Source organism: Camelus dromedarius, chromosome 13, assembly GCF_036321535.1.
Source record: "Camelus dromedarius isolate mCamDro1 chromosome 13, mCamDro1.pat, whole genome shotgun sequence".
Classification (NCBI taxonomy): domain Eukaryota; kingdom Metazoa; phylum Chordata; class Mammalia; order Artiodactyla; family Camelidae; genus Camelus; species Camelus dromedarius.
Genome location: NC_087448.1, coordinates 21,690,391 through 21,704,656, shown reverse-complemented (window position 1 = coordinate 21,704,656; position 14,266 = coordinate 21,690,391).

Below are 14,266 nucleotides of genomic sequence, written 5' to 3'. Positions count from 1 at the left end.
AAATAATTAACTTATGGCCAGGTTAGTCATGAGAAAAACAGAGAAGGTACACATTACCAATGTCAGAGAAGTCATTATTATGGATTTTAATGACATTGAAGGATAATAAAAGAATACTATAAGCAACTCTATGTCTACAAACTTAATAATTTATATTAAATAGACCAAAACCTTGAAAGACTCAAAGTATCAAAATTCTCAAAAGGAGAAGAAATTACTTGAATAGGCCTATATCTATTAAATAAATTTAATTTTTTAAAAAAGCAATCACTTTTCAAAACAAATCACCAGGACTAAATGGTTCACTACTGAATGCTACCAAACACTTAGGGAAGAAATTATACAAATTTTCTATAATTTTTTTCAAGAGGATGGAAGTAGAGGAACCACTTCATAATTCATATTCCTAATGAAACCAGCATTATCTTAATGGCAAAAACAGACAAGGATATTAAAATAAAAGAAATCTACAGACTGATATCTCTCATGAACATAAATGGAAAAACTCTCATCAAAATATTAGCATCATCAAATTCAACAATGTGTAAGAAGAATTATATACCATGACCAAGTGGAATTTACTACAAATATGCAAGGCTGGCTCAGTAATTGGGAATCACTTAATATAATACATCACATCAACAGATTATAAAAGAAAAATTACATGATCGTATCAAGAGATGCATGAAAGGCATCTGTCAAAATCCAACAACTATTCATGATAAAATTCTTAGCAAACTGGGAATACAGGGAACTTCCTCAGTTTTATAAAGTGCATCTACAAAAATCTGCAGTTAACATCATATGTAATGGTGAAAAACTCAAAACTTCCTGGCTAGGATCAGGAAAAAACAAGGATGTCCCCTCTCACCACAATGTTTCAATAAGAAAAGGTTATACAGACTGAGAAGGATGAAATAAAATTGTCTCTGTCTGCAGAGGACACTATCATTTATGGTGAAATTCCAAAAGATTCAACAATAAACCCCTGCTGTAACTAATAAGTGATTATAGCAAAGTTTCAGAGTACAAGGTTAATACACAAATTTCAACTGCTTTCTAAATACTAGCAATGAACAAGTGGAATTTAAAACTAAAAACATACTACCATTTACATTAGACCCCCTAAATTAAATACTTAGGTTTAAATATAATAAGATATGTGCAAGATAAATATGAGAAAAACTACTAAACCCTGATGAAAGATATCAAAAAGAACTAAATAAATGAAGGATTTTCTATGTACATGGATTTTCAAGATATCAGTTTCTTCCTGGCTTGATCTATAGATTCAACATAATCCAAATCCAAATCCCAGTAAGTTCTGTTGTGGATATCAACAAACTGATTTTTAAGTTTATATGGAGTGGCAAAAGACCCAGAATAACCCATTCACTATGGAAGGAGAACAAAGTTGGAAGACTGACACTATGTGACTTGAAGACTTAATATACAGGTACAATAATCAAGACAGCATGGTTCTGGCAATAAATGGAAAATTAAAACAATAGAACTGAATAGAAATTCTGGAATTAGACCTACATAAATATAGTCAACTGATAAGAAAAGCAATACAATAGACCACAGATAGTCTTTTGAACAAATTGCACTGTAACAACTGGATATCCACATGCAAACAAATGAATATAGACAAAGACCTTCCATCCTTAAAGAAATTAACTTAAAATGGAGCATAGATCTCAATGTAAAGCACAAAAGTATAAAACTAGAAGATAACATAGGAGACAATTTAGATGATCTTGCATATGGCAATGCTATTTTACATATAACACCAAAGGCACAGTCCATGAAGGAAATAGATAAGCTGGATGTCATTAAAATTGTAAACTTTTGCTGTCTGAAAGGTAATGTCAAGAGATTGTGAAGACAAGCCACAGACTGGGAGAAAATATTTGCAAAACATATCTGATAAAGGACTGTTATCCAAAATACATAATCTAGCCACTTGATAAATTCAACAATAAGAAAATAAACAACCAATCAAAAAATGTGCTAAAGGTGTTAACAGATACCAAAATAATTTAAGCAATGAAAAGATTTCCATGTCATAGGTCATCATATGATGTCATCCTGGAAATGCAAATTAAAACAACAACCAGATACCATCACACACCTATGAGAAAGGCCAAAATTCCAAACTCTGACAAAGCCAAATACTAGTGAAGATGTGGAGCAAAATGAACTCTCATTCATTGCTGGTGGGAATACTAAATGAGAGAGCCACTTTAGAAGACAGTTTTACAGTTTCTTATAAGAGTAAACATATTTTTACCATAGGATCAAGCAATACATGCCTTTGTATTTGCCCAAATGAATTGAAAACTTATGCCCACCTAAAAACCTGCACATGAATGTCTATAACAGCTTCATTTGTAATACCCAAAACTTGGAAGCAACCAAGAAGCCCTTCAGTAGGTGAATGAATAAATAAACTGTGGTACATTCAGACAATGGAATATTATTCATTACTAAAAAGAAATGAACTATCAAGCCATGAAAGACATGGAAGAAACTTAAATGCATATTACTAAGTTAAAAAAATGTGAAAAGACTATACACTGTGTGATTCCAACTGTATGGCATTCTGTAAAAGGGAAAACTTCGGCGGTATTAAAAAATCAGTGGTTGCCAGCTGTTGTAGGGGTCTGGGAAGGATGCATAGTCAAGAGCACAGGGGTTTCTGGGGCTGTTCGTAATACTCTGTGTGATATTATAATGATGATACATACCGTTACAGATTTGTACAAACCCAGAGAAGGTGCCACATAAGAGTGAATCCTACAATAAACTATGAATTTTGGGTGATTATGATGTGTCTGTGTAAGGTCCTCAGTGTAATAAATGTACCACTGTGTGGGGATGTTGATAACGGGGGATATTGTGCATGTGGGCAGGTGGGGTGTATATGAGAAAGCTCTGTACTTTCCTGTCAATTTTGCTGTGAACCTAAAACTGCCCTTAAAAATTAGTCTGAAAACAGCAAAATAAAGGAAAGAAAACATGATGTAATACTCAGCACCTACTCTTGATAAAACCTCTCTGCTAGCTGAGGAGTGATCTTTTAGGTCTGACTATACGTAACTGCAAAAGCTTTGCCTGGGAAGCAGATACCATAGTTTTTCATCTTTCTTGTTGATTTTTCTTAGTTGTTCTTGGATAGAGATTTCTTCATTTGCTGTTCACCCTTAAAACTATTTCCAGAGCCTTTAAAAGGCTGTTTTTGGTTCTGCTTTTTTTAAAAATAATTTTCACCAGTTCACTTGTAGTTGATCGATAGAGCCACTCTCTCTGTTATGCTGGAGTTAATCTCCTTGTCCAGGTTTCCACACTATCTTAAACTAGTGTCCCTATGAAATTTTTTGTAAGCCAAAACAGCATAAAGCAAAGAAGCTTGTATTTGTAAAAGCAAGAATCCGCTTTAGATTTATTTCTTTTGGTTAGCAAAAACAGGTACTAATGTAGGTCTTTCATAAGAGCGAAGTGGCGTAAAGTGAACTTTCAAAAAATTGGGTTGGTCAGTTGACCCATCAGCTTCAAAGATGTGGTCATGGGAACTTAGATGGGAGAGAATTCAGTTATAAGTACAAATTTGATTAACAAGCTTAAAATACACGAGATCATAAACATCTTGAAAAAAATCATTGTTGACATTTTGATATTCAGAAAAGTTGTATTTAACTTATATTAAAGCCACCACAGTGGAATAAATCTCTAGATTTGTCTTTGTGAAAAGTAAACAATGCTCTCCTCTGAAAAAATAATAAAGTTAAAATTCAGGTGGGTGGGTATATCAGCATATGTGTCTCAGACCATGCACTAGCCGCCTAAGGAAGTAAATTATGGTCAAAATGTTAAAGAATTTATAATCTAATTCTATTCAAATAAGATATGTAAAAGACCAAAATTCATATAAAGACAAATTTTCCACTTTCATGCAGTTTATGGGTACACAGTGAAGGCAAGTACCTTTCAGTGCCATTTCTAATACTTCATACAGTGTGTCTAACATTATATATATTGTATATATATATAATATATACACACACAAACAGAGCTTAACACACAGTGAACACTCAGTTAACTATGATGTTCATGATCATTAGTAGTATTTAATTTTACTTAGTTACTGTGGTAAACCCTTTGTTAGTCTTACACATAACTCCATTCTTAGAAGCCTTCATGTAATCAAATTTTTCTACAGGTTCAATCTGGATTTGGATTTAGCTCAAGGTCTAGAAGCAAAAACTGACAAGAATTTTTTCTTCTTCTTCAAATAAAAGTGTACTTTTTCTCATTACAGATAGCTAATTTAGTTTCACAACTCTAAATTTTTACTTTTTCTTGATGCTCACTAGGTTGATTAATTTTAACTCATGTCACTTTAGGATTGGAAAGTTCATCTGCTCTTGAAAGCTCCAGGCTTTTCTACAGCTTTTACCTGTATCTATCTGGGCTGTTTTGTTTGTGCTTTATAAAACTTGAAATACATACCTGTACCCCACCAGAGAGTAACCCTTATTGTTATATGTTTAGTCATTATCATCTTTCTTTCTTTTTTTTTTTTTTTTTTTTGTCCATGACTTTTTCACCTAAGAGTCTCCATTAGTGAATCCTCAAAAACTCTTCAGTCCCTAATTGATACTGCTACAAATAGCAGGAATAAATGCAAAATGGGACAAGTGATATTGCAGCCTATGTGTTAGAGTATATATAATGTACTAAAAATGGCATTGAAAGCTACTTGTCTTCACTGTGGACCCATAAACTATGTGAAAGTGGAAAATGTGCCTTTATGTGCTGTTTGGTCTTTTATGCATCTTATTTGAAGAAAAATAAAAGCTTTTTAAATTTTTGAGTATATATGTGTGTGTGTATGTCTGTATATGATATACATATACATGATTATATAAAATATCATGTCATTATCTCAATTTCTCTGTGATGCAGATAATTTTATTATTGCCATATGACAAATAAAATAAGGCTATGAGAAATTAAATAATTTGAATAATATCCCACAGATACTACAACAAATAAATCAAGTGTAGTGGTATATATATATTTGATCATCTATTTTTAAATAAAATATTACACACAATACATGAACAAGCAGTTATAAAAACGACAGATTTGGCAATTAAATGATAATTACTTCAACATCCCTGATAGTTAAAAGCTATAATAAAATATATTAAATTAAATGTATATATGAGTTGGGTGAAATGTTAGATTTCAAAATATTCAATATTATGTGTAAAGTTAAGGACACGTAAATATGGTGTTGGTGGTTAAATAAGTTGTTATAATGTATTTGGTATGAATTCTTATAACTTTCAAAATTAAAATGGACAATTTGATATAGCCCTTATATTGATGGATAGTATCCTAAAATATATGTAAATGTTCATTTTTGTGTTTAAAAAAAACAAACTAAATAGTTTTTAAAAAGGAATGGAATAAATAGTGTGTCATAAATAGAATGGTGTTGAAAAAGACATGGGTAGATTGATATGTAGACTATGAAAAATCTGTGGTCTCAATTAGTAAGCTACAACTAAAGTACAGAATAGAAGGTAGAAGAACACTTGCAATATTTTCTAGAATGTTCCATTAGAAACTTTTAAAAAATACTGTCTTTGAGGAGTAGGATAGGAATGGTGAGGAAGGGATAATTAGTAACTTTGGAAATATTTAGATTTTAATAACAACATACCCTCTCTTAAATACCTACACATACAAACATGCATTACCACCATCAATGTGGAAACAGTGCTTTCAGAAATTCTAAAGAATATGTTTCTTTTTTTTTTAACATTTTTTATTGATTTATAATCATTTTACAATGTGTCAAATTCCAGTGTTCAGCACAATTTTTCAGTCATTCATGGACATATACACACTCATTGTCACATTTTTTTCTCTGTGAGTTATCATAACATTTTGTGTATATTTCCCTGTGCTATACAGTGTAATCTTGTTTATCTATTCTACAATTTTGAAATCCCAGGCTATCCCTTAAGAATATGTTTCTTAAAAAGCCTATCTATCTAATCTATCATCATTCTGTATAGCTATCTCTTCTTCCTATCTATTTGGTTATAGAGGTGCCAATTTTTAAAATGAGAAATTTCAAAGTACATACTAAAAATATATATCACATTCTATAATTGATGGAAAATTTTGAAGTTTCAACTTGTATAACTATTTTAAATTGTATTTCAAAATATATAAATGTACAGTATGACAAATGAAAATATTTTCCTAAAAACACCAATTGTCTATCATTTCATTTTATTAATTGTCAATACTAAATTGATAATAATCAATTTTATTAATTGTCAACACTAAATTGAGAATAAACTTATCAATTCTCTTACACTCTATGTAAGAAGGTCAAATTCATTAAAATTTAATGAATACTAAAACTGAAAACCAGGTCAGCAGTAAGCATAATTGTATACAATATAACAATAAAAATGTAGAAAACAACTGCTTTCTTCACCCAGCTTCAGTGTACTACTTAAAAAAAATTACTGCTTAGCTACCTTTTGTTTTTTTGAAACAACTGTGCAGTACAAGCAGTACTTTGCATCTTTTCATAATGAGAGTAGCAACAAATATCTATACAATATTGCTTCATGTTAAAGACTTAGTTTAAACATGTTAATTTAAAAGTCAATTAAATTCCTAAGTACTGCATTTGTTTTATGCAAGGCCACTCATAATGCAGAAAGTTGTTGTTTTATGTAATTTATAAAGAAAACTAGTTTTGCTTTTCCATTAGGATTTGAATTGTTTTAGCATGTAATATGCCAAATATCAGAAAGAATTAGAAGTTACTTTAAAATATCTAGTAATGATAGTTCTAGAAAGTTTCTAGTAGTTTAACTTAAAGAACAAAATCAATAAAAAGATGAAACCACAGTTCAGTTTTGTTGTGTAGTTTCCATGTAAATATGAAATGTATCACTGGAAGACATAAATACTTCTGGGAAAAAATGCCTAATAATGGAATATCAATAAATACTATTAATATGAAATGAAATAATGCCTATACTTTGCTAAATAAGGCTTTAAAATTTTAAATTAAAGCATGTATATATACATATACATATTTTATATCATGCTGAATGGTATGACTTATTCAACATTTTTTGCATAACATTTATGATGATTCCAGAAATATGAAATTGTTTAGTAAAAGTTTAAATAAAGAAAATTCCCATTATTGCTGTTCACTGCCATTTTACTCTCTCATTGGACATGAAATCATAGCATAGATCCATTAGCTTTTTCTATCACAAGGGAAGATTTTTAGTCACCTTCACAATATTACTTTTCCTGTATGGAGTTTGGGGTGTGCAAAAGAAATATGTAAGAGAATTGATAAGAAAATAAGAGAAGAATTAGATACGCATCACCCAGCATACTTACTGTTTGGATTCTAGCAGCAATCAGCTTTTACGATTCGCCAAGTTACCTAATTTCCAAATTCTTCTCTTTAATATTTACTTGAAGACCTGCAGTTTTTTTCTATCATATTTTTTAGAACTTTGCTAAACACAACCGGTATAAACTAATAGTGACTGATAACCTTTTCTCCTAGAATTGCTCAGTATGTGCGTGGTCTGCCTCCCAAATTATTACAAATGATAGTGTTACTAGAAGTTTTGCCAACGTGTAAGATTAAAAGTCTACTTTTCAGCTTAAGGTATTCATTTTTTTTTCCCTCACGTATCATCTGAGTGTAAGGCTGATACAACATATTTTAAATATTTCTTACCAAAGCATTTCAATAATGATACCATATTCTGCATTATTTAGGATGAAATAGAGAATTTAGGGGTAAACTCTCAGTGATTTATTACACCAGAATTTATCTTTAACTCATCTCTTATGTATTATGTAATACAGCAGCCTTTACCTACAGAGTTGCTTAAGTACTCTGGTTGATAGAGGCTATGGGATTGTGTAGCTATATCACATAGAAACTGATTTCTTCACCGTCACTATGACAACTGAACAGACTGGCTATTGTTTTTCAAATAAGCTATAAAATTTATTTGCAGGAAATTATACACTCACATACTTTTGCTCAGAGTTCTATGAGCCCAATTAGTTGTATGGCCAAATAATTTCATGGCGAGGGGAAATGCAGAAGGACAAATACACATTTTATGAACGGTGCCTATCTCTGCCACTTGAACCTTAGTTTAAAATCCACGTGAAGAGAATGAAAGTGTTGCGTTTGAAGGAGTCACCAGAGAATTTCTTTGGGGATAATTGTCAGAGTGCTATAAAGCATATTACTCCTGTGGGTCAAGACCTATGATTTTTAAGGAAAAATGCATGGTACATGACATGTGTCCTTTTGATCTGGGGAACAGGGAGGACTGGCTTTTAATTGATGCCAGAAAAATTGAAAGCTGAGAAGCTTTTTTTTTCTTTGAAGCTTTCGTTGTTGACTAAAGTTTTAAAAATAGAGAAAAAGAAGGCTTCATGAAAAGTGAAATGTGCCTTTATGAGTAGGCTAAGGATACAAAAGAGTTCTATATATATATACACTAAATATATATATATAGTATTTTTCTGCTTATACCATCAAATTGTATTTTTCTAAGAAAATGCCCATTTATCTAAATTTTCAAATTTGTTTGCTTAGGTTTGTTCGTAACATCTTTTATAGATCACTTTAAACAAGGCAGTTTCCTTTTTTTGTTCATAATATTTGATATTTCTCCGTAAGAAAGAATGTCTAAATGAGAATGTATCATATGCATTGTGTGCTATGTCAGTAGTGTGACTTGAGAAGTAGTTGTGTAGATATGTTCTTTTAAATTTCAATTTCATGTTCCCTCTAAGAATTGATGAGAATCAATTCAAAGTACCAGTTTCCCCAAATTCTACCCTTAAAATATTTTGTTAATAAATATTGTATTGGTAAATACAGTTTTCATTTCTCAAAATGACACATTTGATTTCAAATGTTACTAAAACATTGTTTGAAATTGATATTAATGTGTGTATTTGTTTGTATCACCCGATAAGTAATTGGGCTTCTGCTGTTTCATTACCGATTTTAATTGCTATAGAAACCCGTTATCTGAGTAATTTTCTTGAGACTGTTCAACAGCATGAATAGAGCATCGCCTGTATTTGTTGTATGTATTACTAATTAGCTTGAAAAGAAATCATTAGGCTTATACAATTAGATTTCAACCTTAAATATTTACAAAACCTTTAAAAGATTTTAGTCTTTAAAATTTCTTGGACATGTTATGTCTTCTGGTTGGGCCAATTTAATGGTGTAGAAGTGTTTTCACTCATCACGTGTCATTTTATTTATAACCTGGCTCTTAAGACTGTGGCAGCACACGAGGCAGCATTAATAAAGCATGTCTTGGAGCAATGTATTTGTTTTCACAGGCTGAAATCAATTCACCTTGAAAGCACCGTTCATATAGAATGAATAACTCTGGAGATAAGATCTATCCTATTAGCAATGGAAAAATAGCCTCAGAGAGCTATAAATTTAAAAGCAAGTATGTTTGTTGGTATTCAGAGCCTCTATACATCTTAAACTGGTTTGGCTATTTAGTATATTAGATGGAAAGTAAGATTCTTTCAGTGCTAGAGAGGCAATCTGGCACTGCTGGACACTGGTGCAAGAGAAGGGAAGTTAAATCACCCTAGCCCATCAGCACACTGAAAGAAGGAATATATGAAATTGTACTCATAGGACTAAAATGCAAAAAGCAGTTTGACATTCAGAAATAAACAGTGTCCAAATCAGATTCAGTAAAAATAATTTTCCTCACAGGGAAGTAAGTCTGCAGGTTGTTATGAGGAGCATTTAAGAATATTTTTCACTCCTTTTTGTGAGCTAAATAGAACCATGAAGAACATATCAAGATATTTGGTAAGCACTATCTGGAGTATTTCAGCTGGAATATTACTGTGTAGGCATGTCTAGATGATCTCTCCTCCCAACTAACGTAATCATTTTAATTCCATTTTCACCCTTGATTGTCTCCCAAAAAGCAATACAATATTTTCTTAAACAAATTTAACCATAAGTTAAATAAAATTAACACTTAAAGTACATTTCCACCCTTAGATTCACTATTAATTAAATCAGCTTAATAATAAAATCTTGGGAATAAATTAAATTTGAGATGAGAATTAAATCTCAGAGAAAATAAGTTCCATTGTGTTCCACGGTGATTAGTCATACAGCCATCTCAGCTATTATGTTTTCAACCAACTCAAATGTAGTCTCCATTCCCTGCTCCCTCACACAGGGGAAGCATTACAGCTGTGAAAACCAGAATTCTTGCTATATTTCTATGATCCATTTATAAGTAAAGTCAAAATTGTAATAAATTCTGATTTTTATTAACACAAATATATTTTAAATTACTTACCATAATAAATATTCCAAAGTCTGGAATAAATTATCCAAAACATATTCAAATTCTAAATACTTCTGAGAGACATCGAATTATTGTCCTAAAGCTTTAATCAACTTTAGCAATATATTAGAATAGATAACCCTTTAATTCTTTCACTTTATTATGAAAATTTTCAAATAGAGACCAAAGTGAAAAGAATTTTAAAGTGGATACTACTTTATAACCATGTAGATTCTACTATTATGATAATACTTATATGTATAATATGATATATGTACTTGTTATAGTACTTATTTGTTCATGTATTCTTCCTCCCATCTCTCCATCATATAACTATTTGATGTTTTTAAAAGTAAATTGCATATATAGTTTATTTTCACTATATACTCCATCCTGCATGTAATTCTGTAAAGCTCAAGTTTCTGTTTTCATTGTAATATTTGCATGTAATTAAGTGTATTGTATTTTGACCAATGCATGCATGTATGGCAAGAACAATCAAAGGACTCAGATTTTATCCTACTTGTGAGACCATGGGTTTAATGGATACTAGTAGAAAGCGCTAAACTCATTGTTCAGAGAGAAATAATCATTTATTACTGACAAAAATAGCAACAGCCTGAGTAACACTATTATGCCGGTTGCTGAGCCCAATCTCTCAAAAGGAAGGGCGTTGAGGGCTAGGTGACTATTGCACATAAAGTGAGTTGCATTACGGGAAAGGAGCTCTGAGCTTAGGAAACCTCAGACTTTGAAAGGGCTTGCTAACAAAATTTTCCAGGAGAAAGATATTATTATTGTTGTCAGAGGCTGTTTGCTATACAAACATCTTTGACAAGATATTATGGAACTCTATAAAACATCATCAATGCCTTTGCTTAGAAAGTATGCAGAAAGGAGTGAGACCCAAAGAGAATTCTCTCTCATAATACATAATACCTAATGGTTTGGGGTGAACTGTCTTGAATTCTAATTGCTGTATATATATTTTATAAATAAGTATATATAATATATGTCACTTAACTCCAGTAATAATATTCCTTGTTCTGAAATCTATCTTGTCTCAAATTAGTTATAGCCAGTCCAGCTTTCTTTTGGTTAGAGAGTACATGGCATACCTTTTTTTCATATACTTATGGTAAACTCATCTCAGGTCTGCTATTTAAGTGGGTTTCTTTTAGTCAGGTTCTGCATTTTTATCCAATGGGACAATTATTGCCTTTTAAATGATGTGTTTAGATTGCTCACTTTAAAAGTGATTATAGGTATGGTTAGATTATAGTTTACCATCTTGATATCTGTTTTCTATTCCTTTTACTTGTTTTGTTAAATTTTTCTGCCTATTCTGGCTTTTCTCTTTTTAATTGAAACTTTCAGGATTCCACATTATTTTTTCTATTTAATTATCATAATGTCCTTTTAAAGCCTTTTAAAAAACATATTTTATAATACTGAGAATAAAATAATCAAGTATAAATTCAGATTTTTTTTTCTGCTTCGCATGTAAGATCCTTGTAACAGTACATTCTCTCTTCCTCTCAAATCTCCATTTTGGCTTTTACGAGCACTATAAATACCCAATACATGTTTAGTACTGGTGCTTTAAATATATAGTTTTCTTCCACAGTAAATACAGTAAGAAAAATCTACCCTTCATTTATTCCACTTGCAATGTTATTTATTTATTTATTTAGATTTCAGTTTCTGACCTCTTAACATATTCCTTTTGCCTAAGGAACTTTTTAACATTTGCAGGGTAGGTATGCTGCCATTTTATTCCCCAGTTTATTGTTTTGTTTTGTTTTGTTTTTCGTCTGAGAAAGTCTTTATTTTTCCTTTACTTTGAAGGATGTTTTCACTGGGAATGGAATTCTAGGTTGACACAGTTTCTTCTTTTAACAGTTTAAAAGTGTCACTTTACGGACTTCTGGCTTACATGATTTATGATGAGGAGTTGACCTAATTCTAGGATTCATTTCTCTATAGGTAAGATGCTTTTTATCCTTTTGTTGTCCTCAAGATTTTCTTTTTTACCTGTGATCTCAGCCGTTTGGTTATGATAATGCCCATGGGGTGTGTGTGTGTGTGTGTGTGTGTGTGTGTGTGTGTGTGTGTTGGACTTTATCTTATTTTGTGTTTTTTGAGCTTTCTTAGATTTGTGGTTTGGTTTCTACCATGAATACTTGGAAGCTATCAATCATTATTTCTTCACACATGTGGCTTCTGCACCATTGTCTCTACCTTGTCTTTCTTGAATTTTGATTACATGAATGCTACAAATGTTCGATACTTTCCCAGAGCTTTTGAGTGTGGTCTTCAGTTTTTATGTTGTTGGATTTCCTTTCAGTCTTTTGTTTTCTTTATGTTTTAGAATGAGTACTTCTTGTGTGTAATCAAATTCACTGATTTTTCCTGGGCTATGTCAAGTCTTCTAATGGACTAAGAAACACATTTTTCTTTCATGTTAATTTGATTCTGATTTGTACCATTCCATGTGATTCTTAAAGTTTCCATTCTCTGCTGATATTCACCTGATCTTATGTCATTTTTTCCCTTAGAGCCTTTAATATATTATTTATTGTTATTTTAAATTCCTTTTCTGATAATTCTAGCATAACAATAATTTTTTATTCTGGTTCTGATTATTATGTTCTGCCTTTAGACTCCATTTTTTGTTTTGCCTCATGATAAGCCTCATATTTTACTGTATAACTATTTTTTGAAAGCTGGGAATGTTTTATAAGATAGGAGAAACAGAGGCCAATATATGGAAAGCAAAGAGAAAGACAAAAGCTTTCTCCTTTCTTGGCTTTTATTGCTGGGATTTTTGTTAATCTCTTCAGGAGGTTGGATGTGCTTAAATTTTATTGTTGCTGTAGTTACCAGAGGTGAAGTTTATTGTTGGGATTGGTCCCAGAGAATTCAAATTCCTATAGTAAAACCTTGTTTTCATCTCCCATTTGGCTTTGTGTCTTCCTTTTGTGTTTCCTTCCAATGAGAAATCAGTCTCTTGTGCATTTCCTACTGTAGTTCTTGCTATTTTCACTCAAGGCTTGTTAGTATCATTAATGAGTAGTAGTAGAAGGGAAAGTTCTCTGACTTTCTTCTCCAGTTTCTCACCAAGGCGTGTATTACAACCCTAGTTTAAGCATTGTGGTTCTCACAAGAATTCCTCCACTCTAGTGGTGGACTAAATTGGTAGTTTGTTAAGATGGTAAGTCTGGAGAATTATTTTTGGAATGCAGGAAGCAATTAGTTCTTTTGCCAAATATTTTTGGGTTTTTTGCTTCCACATAGAAGATAAAATTGTATTTTCTAGTTCCCTTGTGGTTGGTTGAAGACAGTAGAGGTGATATTTTGGACCAGGAAATTGCTGGCTAGAAACACTCTAGAGCTCTCTTTTATCACTGGAATAGCTATTAGTCAAGTTTAAGATTGTGGCTGCTCTGTACACCTAGGTTCTGAAGTGACTATTACTTACCATAGTGCCTACTGACCTTGAAAGTACAACTAGCATGAGAAAGAAATCAAATTTTGTCATTGTAAGCTACTGGGATTTTATGATGTTTTCCCCTATATAATAGCATAATCTAATCTACACTGACTTGTCAAGGGAAAAAGTCAATAGTTTAGATTTGGACATTTTAAATTTGAGATATGGATATTCATCTTATAGTTTGATGATTGAGTGCAAATTTCACAGTGGAGGTATGAGTTGGAAATAAATTAGAAAAGCATCAACATGTAGAAGATATTTAATGCCATGAGAGCAGAGGATATTACCTAATTAAAGATTAGAGAGAGAAGGCCAGAATTTTCAATATTTACGAATC